This window comes from Macrotis lagotis, chromosome 1, assembly GCF_037893015.1.
Source record: "Macrotis lagotis isolate mMagLag1 chromosome 1, bilby.v1.9.chrom.fasta, whole genome shotgun sequence".
Taxonomy (NCBI): domain Eukaryota; kingdom Metazoa; phylum Chordata; class Mammalia; order Peramelemorphia; family Peramelidae; genus Macrotis; species Macrotis lagotis.
In genome coordinates this window covers 50,039,407-50,065,803 of record NC_133658.1, presented here as the reverse complement: position 1 = coordinate 50,065,803, position 26,397 = coordinate 50,039,407, and the positions used below count along the sequence as shown (strand labels likewise).

Sequence of the window (26,397 nt, the reverse complement as noted above, 5' to 3'; positions counted from 1 at the left end):
TAATTTTTTAAAATAGTATTTAAAAAAAGAAAAAATGATCTTCCTAAAGTTCAGGTCTAATCATTTCACCCCCTATTCAAGAAATTCCTGTGGCTTCCTATGATCTCCAGGTTCAATAGAAAATCATCTTTTTTTTTTTTTTGGTATTCAAAGACCTTCATCATCTGACTCCCTTTTATTTTTCTTTCCAGTTTTCTTATACCTTACTCACCCGCTGAGCTGGAAACCCAGATACTGACCTCCTTGAAGCTCCTCACACAGGCACTCCATCCCCTGATTCTGGACATTTTCCCTTGCCTACCTTAGAATAAACTCCTTTCTCCTGTCCACTTCCTGGTTTCCATCAGTTTCCAGCTAAAAATCCCACCTTTTGCACAGGAAGCCTTTCCTGATCTTCCCTTAATATAAGCCCCTTTCCTCTATTAATTATCTCTGATTCATCCTCCATATATCTTATTTGTACACTAATTATCTTTTCCTTTACCTCTTATTTATTCACTTATTTGAGGGGTATCCCCAGCACTTAAACCAGTGCCTATCACTAATCGGAGCTTAGTAAATATTTATTGATATATATGTGGTGTGATTTCTGATGATGTTAGGCATGGAGGAAGGAGTGAGGTAGCCAAAAAGGTGATTTTTCACTTTATTGGTGTGTTAAATGGACTACCCATCAGACCACTGAAAAAAATGCTAAATGTATGGGAGGAAATGAGAGCTCTGAATCTCTCTCCAGCAGGGTGTTTACTTAATGATGGTTATTTCACCAGGCCCAGTTTATGTGGAACTATCTGGCTAATGGCTTCAGCACCTGCCCCCCCCCCCCAGAGGATAAAGGCAGGTCAGGAAGGAGAGAGTAACTGCAGGGTCCTGCTCCAGGGGGATGGGCTACTTGTGAGGATGGGGCCACTTTGAATTTATTTAACATCTTTCTGTGGCTCATAAAGTTTCCCTAGGTGGGAATGGGAATCAGACAAGTTTTCTGCTCCCTTTACAGCTAGCATTCTGTGCTCAGACACCCTTGCACCAACTTCATGTATTTAATGAGGCTGCCTACAAGCATCCAATTTTACCACCTCCCCAGAAGCCTTTGGGATGTTTTCTCCTAGGAGTCCACTCAGAATCCCAGAGCCAGAATCACACAGTTGAAGGAGACTCTGAAGGTCGTTCACTTCAGCTAGGGGCTTTCCAGAGATCCCCTATCTAATTGTCTCCCCAACTTGGCACTCAGCTTTCATTAGTTAGCTAAAGGCATTTAAATTGAAGCTTCAATGTCCTAAGGTTCCATGGAGTCAACAAATATTTATTAAATGTTATGTGCCAAACACCAACTGGACATATAAAGAAAGGCAGGAAGGACAACCTTGCTGTAAGGGACTCACATTTGAAAGGAAGAGACACCTTTAATGTATTTTTGTATTAGTTCATATCTGAGATATATACAGATTAGATGAAGGTGAGCTGAAAAAGGAAGGTATCAGCAGTTTAGGACAACTAGAAAATAGGATTTGATTTATAGTCCGTTAGACTGTACATTCCTTCATTAGATTGTAAGCTCCTTGAAGGCAGAAACTGTCTTTTTGCCAACCTCCTTTTTGGTAACTCCAACACTTTCTTATAGCACCATACACCAAACTTGGTACACTTAAATTTTGATTGATTGACTGATTGTCTGACTGGAATGAGGGAAAGCAGGTAAATTAAGGTTCTTTTTCAGTCTTTATTCTCCTGGCAATGTCACTTAGTGTCATTTATTAAACACCTTGGGCAGCTGGAAGGTGCAGTGGGTAGAGTAATGCTGCAATACCAGGAGGACCTGAGTTTAAATTTCACCTCAAAACACTTACTAGGCCTGTGACCTTGAGCAAATCATTTTTAACCTGATGGCCATCTCCAGTCATCCTGATCCATATGCGGCCACTGGACTCAGATGACTCCTGAGGAGAAAGTGAGGTTAGTCACTTAACACAGCACCCCCTCACTCAAATCCAATTCATGCACCTGTCAAGGCAACATCTCCCCAATGCCACAGTCTTCTTTGAAATGAAGGTCAAACATCAACATTAAGCACCTACTCTATCCTAGGCAAGCAGGTAGGTGGGCCAAAGGATAGATGCTGGACTTAGAAGGATAGATACCAAGGTTAAGAAGAACTGTAAAGGGGCGGCTAGGCAGCACAGTGGATAGAGCACCGACGCTGGAGGCAGGAGTACCTGAGTTCAAATCCAGTCTCAGACACTTAATCATTACCTAGCTGTGTGATCCTGGGCAAGTCACTTAACCCCATTTGCCTTGCAAAAACATAAAAAAAAGAACTGTAAAAAGGTCTTCCAGTTTTATGAAGGTGTAGGGGTAGTAAGGTGGCACAGTGGATTGAATACTGGACATTAAATCAGGAAGCCTTCCTGAGTTCAAATCTAGCTTCAGATACTTATTGTGTCACTTAACTCCATTTGCCTCAGTTTCTTCATCTGTAAAATGAATTGCAGATAGAAATGACAAAGCATTCCATTATCTTTGCCAAAAAAAAAACAAAACGCAACAACAACAACAAAACCAATCCAACCCAAAGTGGCAAAAGGAAGAGTAGGACTGAAACAACTGAATAGTAATGAATCCCACCTTATACGTTTTACCTCCAACTTTCCATATTGTAAGAACTTGTTGAACGAATCTGATGAAAACTCTCCATTTTATTTTCTAATGTTATTTTGTTTTTCATTTACATACAAAAATGGTTTTCAGCATTTATCTTTTGTAAGATTTTGAGATCCATGTTTTTATTCCTTCCTCCCTTCCCTCCCCCCCTCCCCACAACAGTGAGCAATCTCAAATAGGTTATATATGTACAATCATATGTAACATATTTCCATATTAGTCACAGAAAGAAGAATCAAAATTAAAGGGGAAAAATATGACAAAGAAAAAAGTTTTTAAAAAAGTGAAAATTGTATGCTTTTTGTATCTTTCCCCCTTTTTAATGATTTCTTTGGGTATTCTTTGGGTAGTAGTGGCATTCTTGGATCCAAGAGCATGCAGCTTTGGTTTTTTGTTTCTTTTTTTTTAAGTTTTTGAAAGACAATAGGGTTAAAGTGACTTGCTCAAGGTCACACAGCTAGGTAATCATTAAGTGTCTGAGGTCACATTTGAACTTAAGTCCTCAGTGCTCTATCCACTGCACCACCTACCTGCCAAAAAGAATGCAGTTTTATAGACCTTTGGGTTTAGTTTCAAATTTCTCTCCAGAATGGTTGAATGGCTTCACAATTTCACAACAATGCATTAATGACTCAATTTTCTCACATTCCCTCCAACATTTATCATTTTCCTTTGTTGTCATTTTAGTCAATCTGAAGGTTGGGTACCTCAGAGTTTTAATTTGCATTGCTCTAATCAATAATGATTTAGAGTTTTTTCTATATGACTATAGATAGCTTTAATTTGTTCATCTGAAAATTGCCTGTTCATATTCTTTGATCATTTATCAATTTGGAAATGACTCATAAATTTGACTCCATTCACTATATATTTTAGATATGAATCCTTTATCAAAAACACTAGCTATAAAAGATGTTTCTGTTTTCTGCATTCCTTCTAATTTTGATTTCATTCATTTTATGTGTGCAAAACCTTTTTAATTTAAAATGATCCATTTTGCATTTTTGTAATATTCTCTACCTTTGGTCATAAACTCCTCCCCTCTCTATAGATTAGGTAAACTATTCCAGATTGTTTTGTGGTTTATTGCATCACCCTTTATGTTTAAATCATGTACCCATTTCTACCTTATCTTGGCATAGAGTGTGAGATATCGGTCTATATCTAGTTTCTGCCATGCTATTTTCCAGTTTCCCCAGCAGATTTTGTTAAAGAGTGAGTTCTTATCGCAGAAGCTGGAGTCTTTGGATTTATCAAACACTTATGACTAGAGTCATTTATTACTGTATCTTTTATACCTAATCTTTTCCACTGATTCACCACTCTATTTCTTAGCCAGAACCAAGCAAGTTTTGATAACTCATCCTCACCGCTCTGAGTTTGGATGATTGCCACTTCATAATATTGTTTTAAATCTGGTATGGCTAGACTATCCTCCTTTGCATTTTTTTCCTTTAATTCCTTTGCTATTCTTGACTTTTTGTTCCTCTAGATGGACATAGTTTCTATTTTTTTCCCCTAGATTTAGAAAACTGTCCATTTTAAAGATGAGAGGAAAGACTTCTGGCAGAAAAACAGGAGCAAAAGTCAACCTTCCCCTCTTCATACCACCCCCTTCTCTCATTTAAAGAAAGGAGATTTCTGGAGCTTGCAGTTTCCCACATAACCCTCTTCACTATATTCTTAGTAGTTAAAGGATTTTTAGAGCTGAAAATGACCCTCTCATTTTAGGGATGAGAAAACTGAAGCCCAGAAAAGTGATATGGCTTCTGTAAGGTCACATAAATACCAAACCACAGTGTAAAGGTCAAACCCAATCTTGAGAATCTAAATCCCATAGAGGCAATTTATTTATTTTATTTTTAAAACTACCAAATAAAACTAGAAGTTCTGTATCCATAATAAAATGAAAATGAGGGTTGCAAGTGAAACTAGGAATTCCTATTACAGTTTGCTTTTTTCAAAATGTATGTAAATATGAATACAAATTTAATTATATAAATAAAGCATAATATAAATTCAATCTATAACTTTCAAAGCTATCCTGCTTGTCTGATTCTTTCTAAACCTATTCTCTCCTGTGCATGTTTTTAAAAAAAAAAATGCCTCAATGACCCTCGTTTTACAATTTTTTTTCTTTTTGTTTGGCAAGTCCTATCCCCTCCACCTTTTCTCCCTTCCCCTCCCCCCACTGAAATAAAGAAAAACAGAACCCTTGTAAATGAATGTGCATAGTCTAGCAAAACAAATTCCCGTAAGGGCTGTGTCTGAAAGTGTATGTCTACTTCTATAACTTGAGTCTATCACCTATCTGGCAAGAGGTAAGCAATCAGCTTCATCATGTTTTAGAAATTCTGGCTGAAGAATGTTCACTTTTTAAATTTTTTTTTTTATTTAAGACAATGGGGTTGAGTGACTTGCCTAAGGTTACGCAGCTATTAAGTGTCTGAGGTCAAAAGACTATTACTGTCTAATTAGAAAAAAAGTTTATCTTATTATGTAATTTTACTATCTCATACTTTATTTTTCTTTCTTAAGGATATGATTTCTCTCTCATCACATTCAACTGAGATCAATATATACCATGGAAACAACGTAAAGACTAACAGAATGCCTTCTGTGGGGGGTGGGGAGAGGGAAGCAAGAATGGGGGGAAATTGTAAAATTCAAAATAAATAAAATCTATCTTAAAAAAAGTATCCAAGGTCAAATTTGAACTCAGGTCCCCCCTGACTCCAGGACTGGTGCCACCAAGCTGCTCCTCTATGTTCACTTTTTAAAAACTCGTTCCTAGCCCATTTCCCTCTAGTTCTAATTTCCCACACACAAAACTCCTCAAACATACAAAAAATATGTAAACGTGTTAAACACAAATGAGCATGTACAACTTTTACTAGACTGTTAACTGCTGAGGGGAAGAGGGTAGGAAGGGAGAATAGTAGAAAATGTGTAACAAACATGCAAGAGGATGAAGGGTGAAAAAGGTTCATGACATGTAGTTAAAAAAATAAAATAAAATAACCATTTAAAAAATTCTGGTTGATTCTGCTCAGAGTTCTTAGGTCTCTAAAAGTCATTGTTATTGGATAGATTGTTCTGATTCTGTTCTCTTCATGCTTAGGAGTCTTTCCAGTTTTCTCTGAAATCGTTCCTTACATTCATTTTTTCATCACTTGTTCAGTCATTCTCCAATCGAAATATAATAATTATAATGTCTGTCCTTTGTTTTCCAAGAAGACCTTGACATCCGGGGTTTGAGTGAGGGTTAGGTTGCTAAGTCCCCAGCCTCACTTTCTCCTCCAGAGCCACCTGGGTCCAGTGGCCAGAGATGCATCGGGATGACTGGAGATGACCCTGGATTCCAGGCTGTCAGGGTTAAGTAACTTCCCCAAGGGTCACAGCTAGTAAGTATCTGAGGTCAAATTCGAATTCAGGTCCTCCTGACTTGAGGATCATCATCATCTGATGATGATGATGATGATGATGATGATGTTCAAAGACCATGACATCAGGGAGGTGATGCCTTGACATGCACGTGAGTTGAATCTGAGGGTTGCTGTGCTAAGTCACCAGCCTCACTTTCTCCTCCAGAGCCACCTGGGTCCAGTGGCCAGAGACGAATCAGGACAACAGGAGATGGTCCTGGAAGCGAGGCAATGAGGGTTAAGTGACTTGCCCAAGATCACACAGCTCGTGGCAAATGTCTGGGTTCAGATTCGAACTCCTGTCCTCCCGAAAGGTGCCCATCATAAGCACACTGGCTTTGGCTCCAGGAGGCCTGGGTTCTAATCCCCTCTCTGCTGAGCTTCAGTTTACCCTGGGTGTGATTCGGGGTTTCTCCGGGACCGTAGGCTCAGTGTTAGCGCCACACAGACCGCACTCGGGGAGCCGGAGATGGTCAGCTTAGAAGAGAGAGGAGGAGGGCTGAATCCACGCGGCGGGGAGGGGGCTGAAGGACTCTACTCTGGCCTGTCGAGCTCTCCTCCCTAGACCCCCCCCCCGGTTTAGAGGGTTCCCCCCCCCCCAGCAGCCGGGGTTCGGGAGCCGGGAGAAGGGGCCCCGGCGTCCCTCTGCAGGGCGGGGACCCTGGGACCCGGGCGGGAGCGCTCGCAGGGTGTCGGGGGCGGGCTGGCGGGGCCCGGCCCAGCCCCCGGAGCTGGGGCCCCACCTGCGGGCCCCTCTGATGAGGGCGGGGCCTCTGGCGGCGCGGCCAATCGGGGCGCTCCCGGGCGCTTACCTGGCTCCCTCCTCCTGCCCGCCGCGCCGGCGGTGCCCAGAGCCCGAGCGCGCTGCTGGGCAGCGGAGTCCGAGGAGCCCCCGCGGCCGCCCGCCCGCCTCTGCCGCACCATGAGGCTCCCGGCCCGGGGCCGCCGCCTCCTCCTCCTCCTCCTCCTCCAGGTAAAGGAGCTGCCGCCCTCGGCCGCCTGCGGGGGCCCTTCCCTCGGGGGCTGGGGGCGCTAGGCAGGGCGCCCCGTCAAGGCGAGGCTGGGGGGGTCCCATGGGGCGCCTCGGAAGCGCCGAGAGGGCGAGGCTGGGGGCCCCATCTAGGCGCCTTCGGAAGCGGCCGTAGGGGCGAACTGGGGGCGCTCACCAGGGAGCCCCCCGGCAAGGCACCTCGGGAAGCCGTGGTAGGAACGAAGCTGGCAGCGCTGCTCGGGGGCCCCCTCGGGGCGCCTTCGGCAGCAGGTGTAGGAGCGAGGCTGGGGTGGGGGCTCCCCAGCCCTAGGGGGCCAAGGAAGCGGGAACCTCGGGGATCTAGGTGAAGGGAAGAGAAGGGGGGTAGCAGATGAGCAGAGTTTGGGGGAGCCCGGCTCGGGCTCTGATTTCTGCTCTCCCCCCAGTCGTGTGGGCTTCTTCGCGCGGAGTCCGAGCCGTGCCGGGAGGGCTTCGGGGAGCCGGAGGTCACCTTCGCTGTGGAACAGTCGGGGCTGGCGCCAGGCCAGGAGCTGGGGCAAGGTAAGTCGCCCCCCGCTCCCCATGCGCACCCAGACGGGAGCGGCCCTTCCCGGACACAGTCCGGAATGGGGGGTGAATGGGCCCTCCTCCACACCTAGCCCAGGTGCCCCAGGGGGTGGGGGGTCCGGGAAGAACTCGGGTAGGCTCTTCTCCCTGGCTCGGGACAAAGCTCCCGGGACTCCGCCCCTGGGAGGAGGCTGCTGTCAGCCCCTTCCTGCCCTCTAGGCTGAGGGCGGGAAGAAGGGGGGAAGGGGGGGCTCGGAGTAAGAGGCGGACGTGGGTGAAAATGAGGCTCGGCCCCCCCCCGAGTACCCCTCCCGGGTAGTGGGGGGTGGGAGCCGGATAGAGGGGGCCCCTGGCTCTGACCGCTGCACCCCGGGGACCCTCCTCTTCTGTTCCCCAATGAGGGGACCCCCTCCGGGCAGCCACCCCGCTTCCCATGTAAAGTGCCCCTGCCAAAGGGCTGCCCCCTCCCCCAGCCCCCCACTTCCCAAGCATTGGCTCTGGCCCAGGACAGCCCCCAGTGGGCCTGAACTGAACCTCCTTGGGCTTTGATCCTCGGGAGAGGAAACGGTTTATCTTTGCCTCGCCCTCGGGGTCTGGCTGGGGCTGCTCTGCCCAACATTCCTTTCGCAGCCTCCAGGGGCGGGCGCAGGCCCAAAGTGCAGGTGTGGAGATGAGCACAGCCAGGCTCCCCTCCTAGGCTCCTAATTGCCCCAAATGGGGGCCGGGGCTTTGTGAAATGTGCATTGTGTTGGAAACAGAGGAGGTCTGTTTCTGCTCGCGGCACCCCCTCCTCCCCAGCAGCTGGAATGCACTTTTAACCCTCCTCTTGCTGGAGTGGCTTCTCTCACCCAAAGCCATCCCTGGAAACTTGTGCAATAGGACACCCCTCTCTGGCTCTGGGGAGAGCAGTTACCCCGCAGACCCCTCCAGAGGCTGGAGTTTGTCGTGCTATGTAAATAGCGAAGACTCTGGAAGGGATCTGGGGAGGGCTTGCCTGGCATGAGTGCTTCATGTAAAGAACTGGAGATCAAAGACCACTTCTGATCTCCCAGTAATCACTGGCTCACCCTTACCTAGTACAAAGCTGGATTTGGGGGGCGGCAGAACACTTGTGGAGGAGGGGAGGTCAGCCCTGGTGCTGAGAACCAGGGAGAGGCGGAAACCTCCAAAGTTGTTGTTGCTTCTGGTTTGCATTTATGGTGTCAGCTTCTTCTTTTGGACCTAGTCAAATCTGTAGTCATTGACGTAGAGCTCAGAGGGACTCGATTCTGGTTTGCATTTATGGTGTCAGCTTCTGTTGGACCTAGTCATATCTGTAGCCATGGATTAAGAGTTCAGAGGGACTTGCTTCTGGCTTGGATGTATGGTGTCCGCTTCTTCTTTTGGACACAATCAAATCTGTGGTCGTGTTAAATTTCAAATGGAACTTAGGGTTTTTCTAGTCCAACTTACTTTTTTGTTTGTTTTTTGGGTTCTTTTGCTAGGCAGTGGGGCTAAGTGACTTGCCCAAAGTAATACAACTAGGTAATTATTATTAAGTGTCTGAGTCTAGATTTGAACTCAGGTCCTCCCAGCTCCAGGACCAGTCCTGTATCTGCTTGACCCCCTAGCTGCCCCAACCAACTTCCTTGCTTATCTCTGGTCCAAATGCGGCATTTAACATAGAACCAAACCTCTGAGTTGGTGACGTGACCAAGATCATAGGAGTAGCAGATTACACAGCTGGGATTTCAACTCACCTCCAATTGATTCCAACTTGATTTTACAACACATTACCTTGAGTATTTCTGTCTGCCTCTTCCAGGTCCTTGTTCCTGAGAAACAATTTGCATAGGGTTTTCCTAAAGATTATCCTAGGTTCCAAAAAGTTGGGGAAGAAAATATGACCTTAGAAACCTTCTTATGCAGTTCCTTGAAAGTTTAGGGGGCAATCTTGGAGTCAGGAGGACCTGAGTTCAAATGTGACCTCAGACACTTAATACTTAGCTGAGTGACCTTGGGAGAGTCACTTAACCCAATTGCCTTGCAAAAAAACCCCAAAGACTTGAAGGTTTACCAAATGCTTCTCCCATAACAGTTCTGAGATAGGTTGAGGTGGCGTGGCAGAGCCTGTTCCCATTTTACTGAGGAGGAACCCAAGGTCCAAACAAGAGAATCAAAGTCGATCAAGGTCATCCAGTGGCAAAGCTGGTTTCAGATACCCCGATGCCTCTGGCAAGACAAATATGATTGGTCTTTGTGGGTGCCCAATGTAGGAGAAACCAGAATGAATATATCCTTTGTTTTCTAAATATCCAACTGCAAGCTTTTCTGAGTCTTTTCAAGCCTTTCCCTAAATAACTTAGCAGATTGTCAGAACAATTAACACCCTTGCTAGAAAAGTTCCCTAAACCCTCTGCTGTGGGGTCCAGAGGAAAGGCATTAAGAGGCCATGCCTCATAAACTTTGAATTCTTGAGTGCAGGCTTATTACTGGCGGGCTAACAAACTGTAACCACGCCAACCTGTAAAATGTTAACTTGGGCAACGTCCCAAATCAAATTCCGGCTCCCCATGGAAGCTTTATTGCTAACCAGTCTAAGGCTTTGCCAAATCCTGTTCAGAACTGCAGATTGGGTCCTTTTTTTTTTCCCCTTTTTTTCTTGTCTATAGAAGTCCCAGAGAGGCCTGGAGTCTCCTAGTGGAAGTCATGCTTTTATCTCCTTGCCTTATCTTCAGTATTCACTAACAGGAAGGATTTGGATAACTGTCACCTCCTACAATTTGAGGTTTGGGGCTGTGGTGGGAGTAGGGTCTAGGGGAATATCTGTTGGCTGAGAGAGGGAGAGGTTGTGTTGGAGAGAGCCTCCCAATAATCCCATACCTGCTGAGGAAATACAGTATTCTTAATTGTCTGGTTTACATTGGTGAAATGGCTACCAGCTGCGAGGAAAACAGCTTTGCAATAAAACAAAAGACCTGTCCTGGACTTTCCTTCCCCTCCTCCTGGTTGGTTCTGATGGAATTCTGGGTGATTTTAGGAACAGCTTTGCCCCAACCAAACTGAAAACTGGCTATATTCTAACCTTTTTGAGGAAGAAAGAATAGGGATCATTTTGGGAAAAAACAAGACGACTTTGGGATCATTTGCTTATTTGATTAACAGAATAGGATTCTAAGGATTTTTGTTTTTTATGAGAGCCCTTAATCCTACAGTAGGAATATAAATAAACTAAGGATCTCTGCATCTATTTCTTACTAGAGAAGTCTTTAGGATTTCCTTGAAACTCATGTTAAGTAACTTCATGATCATAGAAGTAGAAACAAGTCTTTCTGGGGTCAAGTGTGGTATACTCTATTTATTAGACTATGGTAGCACAAGGTGGAGAGCCTTGATGGAGATCCTTTTCATTACTGATCCATTTGTCATCTCACCATTAAGGGGAAATGAAGCCCTGAGAGAAGTGACTTTCCCAAGGTCATATACTCAGAACTCTGCTCACCTCCGTTCTATACCCATGTTAATTATACATGGACCCACTCTTAGGACAGCCTATTGCTAGTTTAAAGTGATTATGGAAGCACCCAGAAAGCATGAGTTCCCAATTTGGCTCTGAAAAGCTCACCTGTTACCCTTCTAGCCAGTTAGAATAAATTCTTTGGTTCCTGGAAGCCTGGAGGCTACACATGCCACCTTTGTTCCCCAAATTAAACTAAAAGCCTTCTCTAGGCTAATAATACCTTGCATTTGTATGTTTTTTTTTTTAATTTTTCCAAGTCCTTTAATGGCTGTGATCCTGGGGTTTTTTTTTTTTATCTTCCCCCAAGCTTCCCTTCCCCCAAATTTTCTCTTCTCTTCTCTCCCCTGCCCCACCCCCCAGAAGCCAAAAGTCAGGACTTAGAAATTAAAATTCAAAGAGTTAGGTGATTGCTAAAGTCTTCGTGTTCCAAATCCTATGCTTGGAAGACTAGGAAGACCTTCTTCCACTAGCCTGTTTACAGATCTCTGAACTTTTTAAATTAAAAGATTCTATGCCCTTAAGTTTTGTCCTGTTAAAGCAGTGGTTCTCAAATGTTAAGATGTCAGCATTTCTTTAAACTCTTAAAAATTATTGATGACCCCAAAGAGCTTTTGTTTATGTGGGTTAGATCATTATTTATTTACTTTATTGGAAAATAAAACATAAAATTTTAAAAGATCTATTTATTTTAAAATTGCAAAAATAAAGCTATTAAATGTTAGTATAAATAAAAATGACTATATTCTCCATCAGAATTTAGTGAGAGTAATCGTATCATTTTAGATATTTTTTCAGATCTCTAATGTCTGCCTTAATAGAGGGGATAACTAAATTTTCATATTTGCTTCTGTATTAAATTTGGGAGTTTAAGTTCCACATTTTTCTACCACCCCTTCCTTCCCTCTCCCTCCCCTTGGTGCCTAACAGTCTGGTAGAAGTTGTATTTATACATTTGTGTTTAACATATTTACATATTAGTTATTTTGTGTAAGAATTAGGACTATGAGGAAAGAAAGAAAACCATGAATAAGGAAAGAGAAAGATAAGAAAAGTTTTTAAAAAGTGAACATAGTATTCATTCAGATTCTGTGGTCTGTTTGTTTTTCCCCCCCTCTGGATATGGATGGCATTGCCCATAAGGGATAGGAGGATTTATTTTAATAGTCAATTGAGGTCTTATCATTATTATGAAACTTGATCTTGGGACCCCCTGCAAGGGGCTTGGCTCACTGCATTTTTGAAAACCAAACAAATGAAGTCTGAGGTTAGCATCAGTCATTGACAACCTAGTTTGAATGTTTTTATCTTTTTTCTGAAGATAGACTCTGGGAAAGGAAGAAAGCCTGGAATGCAAGGTGTTTGCATTTGTGTTGGGAAGGAAGAAAGCAGGCTGGTGTGGGGGGGGAATATTTTTTTCAACTAAGTAGAGAGTCTCTTCCTGATTATGCAATTCTCAGATGAGGAATAATTATAATCTTCCTAAGTATGTATGAATGAATAGATAAATAAATAAATACTCTTCCTAAGTATGAATGAATAGATAAATAAAAAACCTTCCTGAGCAGAAGATGGGGTTGGAAGTTCTAGATTCTACTCAGAATGAGGGGTAGAACTAGGGTCCAAGTAAAACTACCCATTCCTGTGGTTTATAATACACTAAATTAAACTGGTCCCTTTTAAAGTACTATTAGTTACTTAGATTTAGTTGATGAAGTTGAGTTTCCCCACATCTCTAAGGGAACTCATAGGGGAACTGAGGGCAATGAAAGCAGTGAATTCTGGTAGGCTAAGGTAGACTTTTAGTGGTGACCCGTGCTATATTTATATATATATATATATATATATATATATATATATATATAGCCAAAAAGAGGAAAGCTGATATGAATCAGTACTCTGAGTAATGACTTTTGATAGACTCAAAACTCAAAATATTATCTCACCAAGACAAAGAGTAACCCCAGGGAAATTCTTCATAATGACAGTTAAATAAAAAAAGAGCCTTTTATCGATGTGGCTGAATTGTGGCTCCAGTCCTGGCTGGCCGGCCAGCATCAGGTTTGTGCATTATCATTGAAGATGACTGTTGGCCAGAGAGCTCCAGTCCTAAGAACAGAAAGAGAGCTTCCGAGTGGTTCTTCCAAAGTCCCCTGAAATAGGGAGTCTGCCTTCCACTGTTGGATGGCTTCAAGATGCATTTGCTGCTCAGTTTGAATTTTTAACATGAGTAACATGGAGCCCCATAAATCTGCCATGGAGGAGACCACACCTTAGAAGGTATTGTTCTGTAGCTTTGCCATGGCTTTTCAGCAGCACAGCTGTTGATTGCTGTAAACTCTTTCCTGTCTCATCATGAGATTGGTGCCTCTGGGAACAAGTCCCAAACCTCTGGTCTCCTTTCCCCGACCCATGGCAGGGTTTCCTGTTTCTAGGCTACCGAGTCCTGGGTGCCCTTTGTTTCCCATTGGGAAAGAAAGGAAGGAGTTTCTCCAGAACTTCTGAACCTGGGAGCTGAGTAGGAGCCTACCTAAAAGATTATCCATATGGTATAGTGGATAATGTACAGATTCCCCATTGAAGTGTGTCCTTAGATTATGCTTGTGTTTTTAATCACTGAATTGGTACCCTAAATCCCAATTCTATTTAAGGAATATTTGTTATTCTTTTTTTATTGTATTTTTCCAAATTACATGTAAAAATAATTTTTACATTTTTTTTAAATTTTGAATTCCAAAGATTTTATTTTTGATCCAAGTCAATGAGCTCTAGCACTCTAGGAAGACCTGACTTTATTATTTTTTTTTTTTAGGTTTTTTTTGGCAAGACAAATGGGGTTAAGTGGCTTGCCCAAGGCCACACAGCTAGGTAATTATGAAGTGTCTGAGGCTTATTGGAACTCAGGTACTCCTGATTCCAGGGCTTATGCTCTATCCACTAGGCCACCTAGCCGCCCGGGAGACCTAACTTTAAATCCCCTTTTGAACATTTTACCAGCTATGTAACTGCACAAGTTGCTTGCCCTTTTGGAACCTCTAAGGAGCTAATGATACCTCTCTGCTACTTACCAACTAGCCAGATTTTGAGGTATAAATAAGAGACTGTAGTGAAAGCATTTGGCAAACTTTAAAAATTGTAACACAATGCTGTTTGTTATTATAAGAGATATATAAGAAAGATGTTTAAAAATTGTAACACAATGTTGGTTGTTATTGTAAGAGACATATAAGGAAGAAGGGGAGGCAGGGAATGTTTTTTCTCTGATATTTAAAAATTGTTACACAATATTGGTTATCATAAGAGATATATAAGAAAGATGTTTAAAAATCGTAACAAAATGTTGGTTGTTATTGTAAGAGATACATAAGGAAGACGTTTAAAAATTGTAACACAATGTTGGTTGTTATTGTAAGAGACATATAAGGAAGAAGGGGAGGCAGGGAGTGTTTTTTCTCTAACATTATTCCATTTCAGAATATTTGGTTCTGAGGACAAATTGTCTCCATTCAGAGAGCTGCGGTCTGAATAGCAAAGGATGAATTTTTAATGTTTTTTTTCTATGTGCCTCCTGGCCCAGGGCCATATGCTAAGAAGTAGTTTCAGGGTTTCTGCCTCTATTCTGATTGCGGAGGATTTACTTTTTTTTCCCCAATTCTACAAAATATTCTGATCAAGCCTGTCTCTATCCTAACCGCCTCTCCCCAAGGGTGTGTGTTCAGGTCCTTGTTTACTTCTAAAGATGCCACCTTGTCTTTGGGAGAACTTAACTATTACTGGACAATAAGATGTCCTCGGACTTTCCCTAAAGAAGAAAAGCAATTCTCATTTTCAAGAGGTCTTGGTTATTTCTTTTCAGAGAAAATATTTTTTTTTCCCTAAGTGAGATGTTCTCTGAAGAAAAGGGTGTTTTAGCTAGTGTTTCTGGGAAGGTCACTGTTCTTTCACTTGACCACAGTAATTGGGGGGGAAAAGACCTACTTTAATGTTCTGGTGTCTTGTGTTCCTTGGTGTCCAAATGGGAAGAGGCTGTTGGCCATAACTTTTCCTGGTATTGGAACTGGGGCCTCTCCGCTAAAGATGACTTAGACAACCTGGTACAGAATAGATTCCAAAGGCCTAGATTCTAGAACAAAATCCAGCTCACTGACCTGGGCAGACAGACCAATTCATTTTCCTGGCTCTCAGTTTCCTTATTTGTGAAACAGAATTAGATTAGATCAGGGGATTTTAACCTAGGGTCTATGAGTTTTTTCCTTCAAATTTTGAAAACTTTCAGTGTGATTGATTTCCTTTGTAATATGATGTATTTTATTTCATGTATTTCAAAATGTGACCCTGAGATCTTCAGATTCCGTGACACAAATAGAAAGAATGAGAATGCATCTCCCATTAGATATTCTCAGGGGAACTTTAGCATTTGAATTTAGATTTTAAATACAAGAATCCATTTTTTACTTTGGATTGTTCCTGGCCACTAACAGCTAGAGCTTCGAAGTCAATAGCTTTGCAGTTTGGACAAGTGGGAAGATTAAACTGGTTTCCTGCAGTTATATGCTTTTCCTATACCATCTTTTAAGGTCTTTAATAGCACTAAACTGCTTTAATTGTCCCAGGCTGGCTTGGCTGTTGCCTTTTCTCTATACTCACCCACTGACTTGTCCTTCACTCCAGATTGGTGTTTTCTTTTCTCCTCTTCCTCCCATTAGTCACCTACCAAAGGGAGCAGAGATGCCCATCAAAGACTCTGGTGCCAGTCCTACAACCTCAGTTGCTTCCAGCTCTGAGTTTCAAGGGGGAAAGGATCTGAGATGCCATGGAGTCCAACTTCCCTCATTTTACAATTGAGGAAACCAAGGTTATTGAGGTTAACTAATTTTATGTAAGAATGGTTGGTCTTGTTTATGTCAAATATTGAGACACACTAGGGATCTTTGGAGACTAGAAGGGGAGTTGGGGGGGAATGAAACCCAAGTCTGTTCTTCCTCCAAAGCTAGGCCTGAGAAGGTGAGACTATTCTAAAAGGTCGGAAATGGTTAACTTTTGGCTTGAAATTCTAGCCCTCCTTGGCCCCCTGATTCCCATCACATCCCTTCCACTTAAGGCTTGAAAGCCCCTGCATTCCAGTTTCTTGGACCTGGGGATGGGGCTGGGGGGGGGGGGGCTACAACCATTTTGTGCTTATCTTGGGAACCATCAGCCACAGGGATCAGATTGCCGGGGAGATGGGGTCAACGGCTATTAACCTGGGGCTTATGGTAGTACCTGGGGAGGAAGGGGGTAGGGAAGGGTGAGAAGAGTAACTGGCCTGGAGTTGAGGCTGGATCCCACGGGTTTGACAACTAATTTAAACTTGCATTTGTCATCCCTGCCAATATCTATTCCTCCAGAGCGGTGCTGGAATGTAAGTCCAAGGTTCCTTCCCACCTCCCCCTCCCCGTTATTCAAGGACATTGAGAGAGTTCTTGCTAACATTTGAGAGAAGGAACAGAATTCTAGTGAAGGTGTGGGAGCCTGGGTACCCAGGAACCTGAGGCAAGTTCATCGTCTTTGTACCATTCATTTTACTCATGGATTGTCTATCAGGCCGGGCCTAATAGGGCAGCCACTAGGGCACAAAGTCCCTGATGCTTTGGATTTGCAATCCAGCTAGAGGTGCTTGGAATTCTGTATTAAACAAATGAAGAATCAAACCCCTATGCTCGGAATAACAGATGCAACTCCATGGAGTTTGATGGCTACTTTTAATAGCTGGTAGGGTCGGCTTTAGCCAAATCTGTTTCTAGGTGTACCCTCCTGAGGAAATTAAGATCTTGTTCCTAGGGGGAAAATGTTTTAAACTAAGGAAGTGGTAAACTTGGTTATCATGTGACCAATATTATAATTTTATATATTATAATATATAATTATTATTATAAAATTATAGTATATAATTTCCCTTTAGTATATGATTTTATAGGAAATATTTTAGCATTTACATATATTGTAAATATTGCATATATTTGTTATATCATTTTCTATATTTTACCCTAATTATATAAATGATAATCATTTTGGTCACTTGCACAATGACTCTATCATAAGATTGTCGATTAGGGCTGGAAGGAACTTTAAAGGCCACCATTTTTATAAATGAGGGAAACTGAGGCATTCAGGATTCCACTTCAACATCCAGCATCCAGGATGGGACTTGAACTCCAATAATAACACGAACTAGAATCACACAGCACTTCCACTGGGCTAAGCAGTTTATAATTATCTCCTTTGATCTTCACAATGACCTTGAAGGGTATTATTGCCATTTTGACACATGAATAAATTGAGGCAGACAGGTGAGGTGACTTGCCTAGAATTATGAAGTATCTGAAGGAGGATTTGAATTCTGGTCTTTCTGATTTCTAAGCCCCTCCAAAAACATCCCTGTTTGTTTCCTGGCTTTCACCACTTTCAAGATGGGTGCCCCTTGGCAAAGTGCTTTATCTGTAAAATGGAGGTGATAATTCTTCTATATCCTCCCCCTCTATTTAGTTGAACAGGGCTGTTTAGTGTGAAGAAACTACATTGTCAACCATAAAATTGTCTCACCAGGTCCTGTGGTAAGTACTGAGAGTACCAAGAAAGGCACCTCACCTCTCAGGGGCAATTAGGTGGCTCAATGGATGGAGCACCAAGCCTTGGACCTGAGTTCAAATTCAGTCTCAGATACTTGACACTTACTGTGTGACCTTGGGCAAGTCATTTAACCCCATTGCCCCACAAAAAAAAAGGAAAAAGAATAGAAAAGAAAAGAAAGGCATCCCTCCCCAAAGGGAAAAAAAATGATAAACCCAGATCTCTTCCCTAAGGGAGCTCCCAATAAGAAAGGGAAGGACTGGGCTTATGAAGGGCATTGATTGCCCTTGGATTTCAATGGGAGGTGGTAACCAGAACTCTCTGGAGTTGTTTCTCCTCTTTGTATTCCCAGGGCCTGGAACATGGTAAGCTCTATATAAATGTTAACTATTATTAATAGGTTTATTGAATTGGTTGACTATTGGGTGGGGATCCCGGGGTCAGACCTGAGCTTTAGGAAAGTTTAGAGAAATGTGAGCTCTTGTTATTGATGCTCTGATGTCAGAGATTCTGGTGCCACTCCCCAACTCCCCCAGAATCTGGGTTCTTCTTCCCACTCCTCCCCCACTGCACCCCCTAGGGTGTTGCCATCAACTCCCTTTGTAAAGCTAAACTCCAAAGACTTACTGCCTTATTAAAAGAAACATGAAGAGGCTTGTATCTGAGCCCCTAGAAAATGACCCCAGGAGTCAGGGAGCAGCCCTTATTCCATGGACTTCCGGTAACATTGAGTAGCTGGTATTTCTGCAGCATATTTCCCTTATGAAGCTTTTGGGGTTCTTTGGGTTGGATCCTATCCTCATTACTCAGCCTGCACACCTTGCCCCTCCCTCTAGGGGAAAACTCACTTTGGCTTTTCTGGATTGGACTTGCATTGTCCCCTGCCACTTCAGTCTCAGAGGTGGGTGACAGAAGTTTCTAGAACTTGTCTATGACAAAGACTTGAGGATTCCTTCAACCCCTCTAGACCTGTCCAACCATTCTGCTCTGGTGTTCCCCACATACTAAATTTCTGCAAGCCTCATTTCCCCTAAGTGTCCTATGTCCGGTCAACAAAAGCACCATCCTGAAAATTCAGTGGGGCACGGGACTGGCAGGTTCCCTCAGGGTCCATGCCAACCTCTTATTACACTGGATTCTGAATCAGGGAGACTCGGGTCCTCCTTTACTGACAGATTAATCGTTCGATCTCAAGCTCCTCATCTGTAAAATGGAACTCACAAGAGTTTCTACCTCATAGGTTTGTTAGAAGTTCAAAAAATATGTCAATCCCTTTGCAAACCGTAAGCACTATATCAACGTTAGTTATTAATATTAATGTCTAATCATAGCTTCTCTCAATCCCCAGATTTAGGGACTAATAGGGAAAAATCTAGGCGATCAATGTATATTTCTATGAAATCTGGCATATTAGGTAGGTTGAGGTTGGGGCTGGGGTTCAAAGGAATTTTGTTGTCTCTCATAATATCATGACATAGTAAATACTAAAATATACAAATAAGGCTGTCTTGGTTACAAAGTCCTATTATTCATAATTATCAAGAAAATAGTGGTCCTGGGAAGTGGGCGGCAAATGGGGAAGGAAGAGAGGTTTCAGAACTGTGTTGTCTGCTTCTGTGAGCTTCAGTCTTGTCCAAGGTAGACTCCTTAAATCTTGGCCAGTGTTTCCAAACTTACTTCTCTGGGCTGGCCTCAGACAAGACGGGTCTCATCTTGTTTCTTCAGGCAGGAGGGCAAAAACCCCCTTCAGTCTGTGGCCCATCCTACGCAGACGATTAAGAGAAAAAAAACTTCCTAAGCCTTTGCAGCAGAGAAAATCGGGAGAGCAAAGGTCTGGAGACCAGGGGGCTCGGCCCAAGTGGAAAAGTGGACAAAGTGTGGATGGACAGGTTCTATCCATGAACTAGATCTGACTTTTTCTCACCTTTCCACTTCTTTCCATGCTCTTTTCTCTTCCCAGATTTCTCCCTTTTGTACTACACCCCTCCCCACTGCCTTCTTTCTTCCCCCAAATGCCATCACAATGGTTAAGAAAAGTACAAAAAGGAAGTAACCAATTTATTTTTTCTAGTGACATGCAAAGACAGTTTTCATCATTCATCTTTTTGTAAGGTTTTGAGTTCCACATTTTTCTGCTTCCCTCCCTTCCCCCCTCCCCAGTTCAGCGAGTCGTCAGCTATAGGTTTTACATGTACAATCATGAGTAACCAACTTTTAAAAGCCAGGCTTGTTTTTTTCCACTGCATGCATTTCATTTCAAAGGCCTGCCAACCCCGCATGTGGGCAATGAGGCTCTCATCATGGAACTCTCCTATCCCTTAATAATGTGCTGAACAAAAGCCAGTACAGATTTTAAAACTGGAGAGAATCTAGGATATCACCCCTTCATTTTTTTTTTCAAATTTCATTGTTGGTCTCTTGTTTTTATGAAGTTATTTCTGTATCCTTCTCCACATCTCCCAAAGTCCCTCCAGTAGTCTTCCTTTATTTCAAAGAAAAAAAGGTTAAACAAAACTGATGGATAAAATTGACTTCGTCTAACAAAATATGCAGCATTCCAGAGCCATAGTCCCCCACCTTTTCAACACGAAGTACCAATTCCCCTCATTTTACAGACTAGTGGTCTGTGATAGGAAGATGATAAATGATGGGATTTGGCTCCTGTCTCTCATCCCTGGATGAACTGGGGAAAGATAATTTACTTCTCTAGGTCTCAATGTCTTTGTCTGTAAAATAGATAGTCTCTAAGCTTTTTTGAGCTCTGAATCCTACAAATTCAAAGAAGTGAAATCAAGTCACATAACTAGTGAGTCTAGAATTCAAATCCTTTGACACCCCTTCCCTGTCTCCTGCTCATCCTTATACAACAGGCCGAATCTGGGTAATTTAAACATTCAGGTACCTAAAGAATGGCTCTGGTTCCTCAGTCTTAATAATCAGAAAAAGGTGGAGCTGCAGACTGTGGGCCTCTCATAGTAGAAGAGGCAGTTAATAGCCTTGAAATAGAGGGAGGAGACAGCAGCAGTCCCATAAAGGCCAGGCCCAACTCTGCCTGGAAATCTCAATGGGCTTACGAATTACGTGGTTTGGTGTCTTCGGTTGCTGTCTTGTCCCCATCAGGGAACAAGAGGGATGACCCAGCTCTCTGGGTACCAGGGAAGAACAGTAGTAAGGGATGTGCCCTGGGGATGCCACTCTGGAGAGAAAAGGATCTTCCCAGAGAACTGCCTTTCCTCTTTCTCCCATTTTCCTGTGGGTTAACTCAACTGACTTTTCTAGTGATTCAATTTTAATGCAGAAGAAATGCTAAGATCCCCCTCTCAATTTAGTCCTTAGTCTCTTTCCATCCCTTCCCTCCCACCCCCAATACATCTTTTTAAATTTTAGTTATTTATTTTTTAGGTTTTTTGCAAGGCAAATGGGGTTAAGTGGCTTGCCCAAGGCCACACAGCTAGGTAATTATTAAGTGTCTGAGATGGGATTTGAACCTAGGTGCTCCTGACTCCAGGGCTGGTGCTTTATCCATTGTGCCACCTATCGGCTCCTTAAATTTTATTTAAGGCAATGGAGTTAAGAGTGACTTGCCCAAGGTCACACAGCTAGGCAATTAATAAGTGTCTGAGGCCCTATTTGAACTCAGTTCCTCCTGACTCCAGGGCTGGTGATCTATCCACTGCACCACCTAGCTGCCCCCCCCCCCCAGTACCTCTTGTGTTGGAGTAGATCTGTTTGCTCACTTGATAGGCCCCTCCTAGGAGCTACCTAAACATCCTAGCAGAATGGTTATGGAGCAATGGACTTAAAGTCAAGAAGCCATAAGTTCAAATCTTACCTAGGACGCTTAATATCAGAGTGACTTTGGGGAATAACGCCTTCTCAGGACTCAGTTTCCCTAATTGCAAAATTAAGATAATTACCTTTCTTTTCTCACAGGATTGTTGTGAGGCTGAGAGATGGATGGAAAGGGCCTGTGTAGATGTGAGCTCTCCTATGAAAGGAAGCTTTGGTTCCCCTTTGTGGCAATTATTCTTCCTTAAATATTCAAGGCTTTGCTGAATTTCACCCTATGGGTTATAATGGAAAGACTTGGAAACCAAGGACCTAGATGACAACTGTCTGAGTGACCTTTACTTAATCCCTCCCAATCTCTGGTTACCATTCTGTAAAATGAGTTGGCTCAGATGCTCTCTTAGTCCCTTCCTGCTGACCTGTTTGTCACAAGAAACATCATTTCCTTTCCTTCCTTCTTCCCCCTAGGAAAGTTGAGTATGCCCATATTCTAGCTAAGAAAATAGAGGCTTGGAGACAGGAAATGCTGTGCCCAGAATCCCAGACTGGCCAAGTTCCTGACCTCCCTAGAGGGAGCAGTGGAGGTGTTTGCATCATGCCAGAATAAAAAATAAATTGCCCTAGAGCAGAGAGTTTGGGTGAGGTCTTGCCTCCTGGCTTTCAGTCCTGATAAACTCATGGGGCTTGGCACTTCCTTGGGGCCTTTTTCCTCCAGGGATCTGTGTCTTCTTGCCTGAGTTGTATTCATGGCTTCTATTCAGGTTGTGGGGCCAAATTAACCCAAGGAGTGAAGGGAAGTCTGTATTATTTAGAGGGGAACTCTGAAAACCATCCAGAGACTTTAAAGTTCCTGGGACTTTGCTTCTTATCTGGATAGAGTACTTTGTCTGGCAAGCCCACCCAAGAGTTTTAAGAAGTAGTTGAAACATTCGAGTCTCGGGTCATGAAGCCCCTAATGCCAACCAACCTACGTTTGTGCAGTGCTTTGAACTTTTCATCTACTACCTCTAAATTCTATGTTTTCTTTTCAGAGGATCATGGATTTGGGACTGGGAGGGACCAATGGAAGTCACCAAGTCCAACCCCATCATTTTACAGACAAGCAAACTGAGGTTTATAGAATTTAAATGATTTGTCCATAGACATATAGCTAGTGGTGGCTGAGGAAGGATTTGAACTCAGATCTTCATGACTCCAGACCCAGAACCTTATAACAGTCCAGTGAAATATATAGGGTAAATCCTCATTCCTTCCTTGTTTTCCAGAAGCAATGGGAGTTAAGTGAGTTGCCCAGGATCACACAGCTAATCAGTATCTGAGATCAGATTTGAACTCAGTCCTTCTGACTTCAGGGCCAGTGCTCTCTCCACTGCACCACTTAGCTGCCCAGGGCAAGTTCTTTTATCTCCACTTTATGGATTGGAATACCGAGGCGTCCTAATATTTAATAATTCTAGAATTCTTGTCAGGTCATGTTAGATATTTGTTAAGCAGTTAGGATGATGCCTAGGCATGATGTATATACACATATGTATATGGTTTCTCCATTTAGAATATGAGCTTTTTGATGGCAGGGACTTTTTTTTGCTTTTATCTCCAGAGTTAGCCTAGAATCCGGCTTGTAGGAGGAGGATCCTCACTGCTTGTTGATTGACTTGCCCAAGGTCACATTGGTACCTTGGGCTCAGCAGTGGGATGTTCGCTGTGCTTTCCCACATTTCAGTAATCAAACATTCCTGCATCGACTCCCTGAGATCTCACCCTGGTCCCTCGCTTGGTAAAAAACTGGTTATCTCTGGGTGGGTGGGGGGACAGAAGCAGGAGGCAGAACTCAGCCCCCAAGACTTAGCTGAGGTCTGCCCAGGCTGACTGGACTTGTTTTTGCCCAGGGCTGTTGGTGGAAATAGAAATTCAGCTCATTTAGTGGCGTTACATCACTGACTAGTGGGAGAAGAGGGATGAGTGATGATAAAGGTGGAATTCAGATCAATTTTATGTTGAAAGGAATGATGCAATCAGATGACAGGAAATGGAACTGGCTTAAAGGGTAGTAAAACTGCCCCTGAGGCTTGGGGTTTACCATCAGACTGCCTTACCCGTGACTCAGTGATTGGCCTTCAGGCAAGTGGTTCTTGTTCATACAAGTGTCTGAGCAAACATCCTGGGTAGGGCTACCACGGCAGCGGCACTGCTTCCCTCCCCCATCTGCTCTGGCACCCTTTGGCCCTCCCCTGGGACTGGCCTTTTTGGGAAGGATCAGACCAAAAAGCTGATTCACAGTCCTGGTTGTGTTTCCTATTGCCCTAAAATTCTAGAAGTAACCCCGTAAACCATTCCTGTGCTTCAGGTTCTCTGTGGCTCCATAGACGTAGACCAGTAGTCCCTATTTAGTGTCAAATGACTGGAGGGACCATTTATTAAGCACCTGCTGCTTCTACTGTTAAATATCCTTGAGGATAAAATATTCCAGCTCTTGAAAGAGCCTAGGTGGATGGTAATTAGAAATGAGAGAACAGGATGCTCAAGTTTTGAATGCGCTTGGCTTGCAAGAAGGAAGGAGGCCAATCACCCCTCCCTCCCACTATCACTTCTCTACCACAGCACCTAACCACTTCTGCCCTGTGGATTCCTAGAACAGTTGTCTGGGCTGGTAGTTGTCCAGTGATGCTATAATTTTTCTGTTGAGAAAACCTTTACCTTACCTGAACCGGGTCTGTGGCAATGGGTCCTAGCAATTCATATCTATTGCCTCACTCAGCCTGAGAATGACAAGATTTCCCCGAAGAGGCTGGGTTGGGATCTGCTCTATTCCATGGATTCTTTTTGCTCTCCTAGCTGTTAGGGTCTTCTACTCTAAGGTTAGCAGCCATCTACTCTGCAGATAAATTTATCTCATTATTTACCTGTTGGTCTGCTCCCCCTAGAATATTTTTATTTCTTTTTTTTTTTGTAATCCACAGTGCATTTTGATTAATTACTTGATTTACTCAGCTGCCTGAAACTATAGGTGTCTAGGGATCTGCTGCCTATAAAAGTTGGTTAATCCACTAACTTCCTGCTAGGAGACTTGATAAGGTCAATATCCCAGAAGATTGGAAGCATATTTTAAGTCAATTATATATTCTCTGCAAATGGCCAGGGTCAAAGCATTATTTTAAAAAGAGATTGTTTTAAGAATGGAGAAAGTAACCTGGACTAAAGTCCTAAAGTACTAAATAAGGGCATCAAGACACATTGCAAACAGTCTGAGGAGAGAAGAAAGAGACCTGAATTCTATGTTCAATCACTAGCTAGGTTGTAGAGCTATAACTAAGGTGGGATGACTGAGGCTTTGGTTCAGGGATCTCATAGAGGCAGGGAGAACATTTCTTTCCTAAGTACCAAACTATTCCACTTAAGCTGCCACCCTCAGGACTCTTATCACAGTGGTGACTCTCTCTCCCATTTCACTGAATCCAGAATGTGCTGTCCTCTTAGTTGGCCCCCTTCACCCTCCCCATCTGAATTTGCCAGGAATTCTTAACTACTCTTCAGCAAGTTAATTTGAGCGAAATGATTTTAGGCAGATCGTTTTTTAACAGTTTCCTCCTCTATTCAAAGATCTGTGATCTTTGCAATAGAAATGTTCCCTCCACCAATCCTCATGAGTTGCTTCAGCCAAGAAATTCATTATCCTGTGCTGACCTGGTGGCAAGCCTTTCCCCAAATTTAGCTAGGTTGGTCCCCTGCCAATAGGCATTGCCAGGCCCCCCTCTAGAGTCTTCCCAGTTTGGTAGAACTTGCCAGAACTTGTCCTGGCATAGCCCTTGAGAAACCTAGAGCATCTTCTTGCCAGAATGAGGTAATTGAAGATTTTAATGGAAATTACCTTGCTTAAATGAAACCCTATAAATAGAGTAGGAATTGGAAGACTTTTGTAGCTTTTGACTTTTTTTGGTGTTTAATGATCCTGACTGGGTAGGAACAATTTATGTTTCTATGTCCTTGCAAATCAGTTGACCAACAAGGATTTCTTAAGGGCCAGGCACTGTCCAGCTACTGGGGATGCAAAGAAAGTCCCTTTTCTCAGGAAGTTCACATTTTAATGGGGGAGACAACATGGAAAAAAACTATGTATAGCATATGAATGAAAAGTAATGTCAGGACACGCATTAGCAGTGCCGGACAACCAACCAAGAAAGGTTTCCTGCATCCTGTGGGATGTTGCCTGAGATCTGAAGCAAGCCAAGAGGAAGACCATTTCTGGCAGTGAAGATAGCCAGGGAATGCTTAGAAATGGGAGATATGGCTTGTTTGGGGAACAGAATAGCAAGGAGTCTATGGATCCCAGAGTGGATGGTAGTGAATAAGAAATAAGAAGACTGGGAAGGCTCAGAAAGCACTAGGTTCCAGAGGGCTCTCAAAGTCATTAGATCACTCTTGGGAGCCACAGGAGCTTACCAAACATAGGCTTGATGTGGTCAGATCTGTTCCTTAAGGAAGATCTATTTGGTAGATGGGCAAATTGGATTAGAGTGGGGAAGGATTTGAGTCATGGAGACCAGTCAAACACTATTGCAGTGGTCTAGTCTTGTGGTCACTATTAGAGTGGTGATTTCTCAGAAGAAAGAAAGGACATACAGACAAGGTATAATGAAGGTAAAATTGATAGAATTTGGCAACAGAATGAATGTGGTGGGAATCAGGTGAGTTGAATTAAGGAAAACACCTTAATTTCAAACCTGGGTGACTGAGAAGATGTTGGTGCCCTCAACTATAATAGGGGAAATTTGTAAAATTTTGGGGAAAGATAATGAGTTCAGTTTTGGACACGTTGAATTCAAAATGTTTATGAAGTATCCTGTTCCAGGTATCCATTAGGCAGTTGGAGGTGTTAAGTCTAG

At 43.1% G+C, this 26,397-nt stretch overlaps 1 protein-coding gene across 1 annotated transcript in view; it reads left to right on the top strand.

The window, feature by feature from the left end:
• Positions 1-7,505: 7,505 nt before the first annotated feature.
• Positions 7,506-26,397, top strand: part of CDH3 (cadherin 3) — a 51,412-nt gene continuing 32,520 nt past the window's right edge. The window contains exon 1 of the mRNA XM_074200642.1: positions 7,506-7,614. The gene's annotated coding sequence lies outside the window, so the exon portion shown is untranslated. The remainder of the gene's footprint in view (positions 7,615-26,397) is intronic.